General features: G+C 41.4%; 1 pseudogene; it reads right to left on the bottom strand.

Annotated features, from left to right (window-relative positions):
• Positions 1–1,134: 1,134 nt before the first annotated feature.
• On the bottom strand, positions 1,135–3,150 carry LOC138171034 (TBC1 domain family member 14 pseudogene; annotated as a pseudogene).
• Between the last annotated feature and the right edge of the window lie 1,570 nt (positions 3,151–4,720).

Raw genomic sequence — 4,720 nt, 5'->3', positions numbered from 1 at the left:
GGTCTCCACACACTCTGGCAAGATGGACACACACCCCAGAACTCCACCCTAGACTGCAATCCAGATCCAAGCAGGTTAAAGCAAGAGCGATTACCCCTCAGACCAGTGCTTCATCCCCCTACACTCTGCAGGCCAAGAGCTGAAGCTGCCACATGGCGCTGGCTGGCTGTGGGGTAGTCTCAGTGGCTTTTCGCCCTGGGGGTAAAAGCCAAGCACTCCCACTTACTGGTCCCAAAGTCCAGACTGCACTGACCTCTCACTTTGTCCTTTGTGTCTATGTGTTGATAAATCTGGAAACAGCCACCGCTGCTACTCATCTGGAGTCCCTCTGGCCAGAGGCTTGTCAGGCCTGTCCTGGGGCTAAAGCCTCAGCATGGGGCTTGGCTCCTGCCAGACTGCCTGGCTGTTCTCAGAGGGAGGTTAGCTTCTCTGTGTCACTTTGTGGGTTCTGCAGCTCCAAAGTTTGTTTAGAGTCACCTTTTTACATAGATTGGGGAGGGTGGAAGCTGGAGCTGCAGGAAGGACATGCTTCTACCGGTTGTCAGTTCTTATTAAGGAGAAGTACAGTTCTTTTGAATGGGAACATCTACTGAAAAGAGGGCAAGTCCCTATGCCATATAGTTTAAACCTCCTAACACCTGAAGAGTAAAAAAGAAGTTGGCAAAATCTTAGGTGATCCTTGAGTTGGTTTTGAAAACTATTCTTCAGAACTTGAAACTAGGTAAATTATCCAATCGGAGGGTGTCAAGGACTCATGCCAATTTCACATGCATTGATAATTGTATCCAAAGAAGTATTTTTTTCCAATGTAGTAAAATGGAAAAAAGCTAAACAGCTGAAATTTTAGACAGGTGAAAAATTTCATAAACTGTGCAAAACTCATTATTGTATCACTTTTCTTCATTACTTAAAAAATATTTACGTACACCAAGGAAAGATAGAAAATATATATATATATATATCCTCCGAGATCAGAAATCCTAAGTCATTCAATAAAAATTATTACAGCTGTAGGCAATTAACAGTGCACAAGTGCAACAGCAGGCCCTTGGTCAAAACCATGCCATTTTCAGTCTGTGTTACATTCAACATTTTGATTTCAGGAAATGGACATGTACATCTGAAGTGTCAGTGTCAGAGGGAAGGGCTTCCCTTTTCCATGTCCTACTTGTCTTTCTGCCATGCCAGCAGTCCCTGAGCCCACTTTTTGTTTCTACTTTGCATCTCAATTGCAACCATAGATGTAAAGAAATCTTCTGAAGGCAACTGTTCTAGTGACTTAGTGAGGCACTGGGCTATGTGAATAAAATCCATTTTGGTCAAAATATCTTCAAAGTTTGAGTATTCCCAGGGCAGTATGGAAGAGAAACTCTTTATCATCAGGGTAGAACACATTCCATATTTGACATGCCAAATCAAATATTTACTCCACAAGGTAAAAATCCAGTCAATTAGATAGATGTCTGGAGTTAGAGTATGTTTCTTGAAAGGGGCAAATAAATTTGGCAGATTTCTTCAAAGAATACTTCAAGTGCTGAAAAGTATGTCAACATAAGGCCATCATCCACTGGGTGGGGCAGAGGGGAAGTTTGACAAGGTTTATTCAAAAGATTAGAAAGGCATCTATAGTATCTAAATTCATAAGCAATACTGCTGCTATAAATGATATTCCCCAAACATAACCAACATCCAGTCTGTAATAAGCATCCAAAATATTGTGCAACCTGTAATGACATGGTCCACAGTGCTGGAAAACACAAAGATTAAGAAATATTCTAGAAAAGTTCAGTTTGATTTAATTCCAGGCTGGCTTTTCTGTCAGCTACAGAAAAACTTGGATCTTCATTCTCTTCTTCAGAGACCCCAGCACTAAGGGACCACCACTTTTCCTTGGCTGGAGGGGGGGGGCAAATGGCATAGAGTTCGTGGGTAATACTTAATTCATTCCCTATTGCCAAGCACCAGATTTTACCTCTCGGGCTTGGGGGAATACCTTGCCACTATAATTCTCGAACTTTTCAAGAAAACTACATTGTGTTTCCCAGTTGGGTGAAATTTCGTTGTTCTAGACCAAGATAGCATTTCCAATGTTTTCCTCCAAAGGAAACCTCTCTTACTGTTGATTTTTCCTCCTCTGTGCTTAAGTTCTCTTTTTTTGACATGAACCATCATTTCTTCATATTGCTGTCTATGTTTCTGAGCTTCTTCAGCTGCAGGGAGGTTTGCTGGTCTATCTTCTAGGATAAGAACAGTGGTAGAAAGTGGTTCAAAATCAAGGTTTTTCCTCACATTCTGCATAGGAGAAAAAAGGTTTGCAAGGTCTTCCAGCTTCTTCCTCACATATATTTCTATTGTTTTCTTAGAATCTTTCTGAGAATTCTCTCAAAGCCGTGCTGTCCCAAATAGCTTCCAATCCAAATCACCATGTGAGTCAAGTCTTGAATTCTGCTTTCTAGCAAATAAATTCCTTGTAAAGAGGTTAGTCAATGGTCCCAATATTTTCAATTAGCTATCCACTTCTGTTTCTTCATCACAGGCATGGAGGTTCTAATCACTGATTTCTTTTGAGGAGTTTAATGTAATATCTGAAAGATAAGCATCATTCTCAAGAGTCATGATTGAACTGCAATTACTGGTGACCACCAAGTCACAGATATCTTCATTACTAACAGATAAGGTTGTGGACAGTTTGGTGCTAATATTTAATGCAGGGATATCAGAATCTTAGAGATGGGATTATAGAGTTTCACTGTGTCATATTCAGTTCTTGGGAAAGTAGAAGACTTCCGAATACTACGTTCCCTTTCAGTGTTTGTGGAAAGAGGAGGTACATACGGTCGGGGAGTGCCTGCACTCTGAAAAGTTCGATTACGCACAATTTCTGGCTCAGATGTTTTCTTTTAACATGCTGAAGTGGATAAGTTGTGGGTTCCCTATTTCCAGGGTTGGAATACCTGAATTCACTGACTTAAGGCTGTCTATAATCTAAATCACTGTTTCAACTTAGGTTTATAATCAGGCAATGAAAGGGATCTTAGGGGTCTTTGCATTAAAACATTGAAGATTCTGAACATGACCACCTGACCTGTCCTCCAGAACTTTCATCAAGCTGAAGCCATTTGTTGAAGTGGAAAGATTCATGTCAGTCATCTTGGTCTAGGAAGTAACTGGGAAGCTGGCCCCAAGTTGCCCTTCCGCTGGGCCATCAACCCTCCAGGTTCCCTCCTCTAGGGGATATTGCTGTGGGTGGTTCAGGGTGGAGGTTTGGGGTGGGGGCGGGGGGGAAGCGACGGCGGTGGTAGCTGCAGCAGCAGGTGGTGGAGGTGGCAGCGGCCGCAGTGGCAGCAGCAGCATCCGCTGCCTCCAGGAGGTGAGTCCATTCTCTTCTCCCCACTCCTGGCCAGCTCGGGGGCTGCTGGTCTCCCTCCCTGCCCCTCACCCTCAGGCCGGACTCCGAGGCTGCTCCGAGAAACTTCTTTCAGTATTTTAAGAAAGAGGGAACGAGGGAGAAGGTGTGGAGGGGAGGGTTGATGCCCAATGTAATTGTTACTGAGACAGAATGTAGCTTTCCTTGGGGTGGGCGTGGGGGGAATGTTCTCTCACATAAATGAAAGATATCCTTGGGAAATTGAAAAATAAATGCCAATGTCTTTGCTGACCTTAACCAGTGATATCTGAAAAATCATGGAGAAATGGGAAGGGTAAGGCAGGCCTAGGGAGGGGCAAATATACTGACTTTCAAAAAGAGAAGAAACTTACTATCTAAATTACAGTCTAAAAAGCTTGACTTTGATTCCTGGAAATATTCTAGAATATATTATTAATGAAATGACTAATGAACATCTAGAAAAGCAAATGATGATCCATTTAACATTATAGTGTTAACTTGGAAAGGAGTGAGGAAAAACTTGAGTCAGAGGGATTAATTAGGTGGGTCTTGCAGTAATCAAGGCAAGAGGTAAAATCCTGAACTAAGGTGGTAGCTGTGTGACTGGGGAAAGAAGAGATGTGAGAGATATTGTGAATTCAGAAATAGCAAGATTTGGCAACTAATTGGCTATGTAGGGTGAGAGAGAATGAAGAGTCAAGGAAAATACTAAGCTTACAGAAATAGGGAAGATGAAAAGAAAATTACTTAGAGGGAGAGATAATGGGCTAGGTTTGGGACATAGTGAGTTTGAGATATCTTTGGGATATATAGTTTTAAATGTCCAGTAGATAGCTATTCATGTGGAACTAAAGTTCAGAGGGCAGGTATTTCTGAGGCTAGATATGTCAGTCTTGGTCTCATCTGCATAGAGAAGATATTTAAACCCTTGGAAGTTGAAAAAGATTACCAGGATAGTATTTAGACCAAAAAGAAGAAGACCTGGGATGAAATCTTAGGAATCACTAACAAAGGCATCCAGATGAAAGCAACTATATTCACTTGGAGTCCATGGTATATTAGGAATACATGATGGAAATCACTGAAATTGTCAGGGAGAAAATGATTTTTATATTAGTGCCATGTGGAAAATGGTTTGACTTTGTCCTTTTGGTCTTCAAAAGGAAAATTAGGACAAATGTGTAGAATTTCTAAAGAGAAAAATTTTAGCTTAATATCAGGAATATCTCCCTAAAAATTAAAGTTACTGAAAAGTTCAAAGGGCTACCTCAAGAAGTAGTAGATTCACCATCATTAGAGATCTTCAAGCAAATATTGCATGGCCATTGGCTT

The sequence above is a fragment of the Petaurus breviceps genome, unplaced genomic scaffold, assembly GCF_028583685.1.
Source record: "Petaurus breviceps papuanus isolate PSGF00001 unplaced genomic scaffold, PetGlider_PUasm1.0 41, whole genome shotgun sequence".
NCBI lineage: Eukaryota > Metazoa > Chordata > Mammalia > Diprotodontia > Petauridae > Petaurus > Petaurus breviceps.
This window is presented reverse-complemented; position numbering and strand designations above follow the sequence as displayed.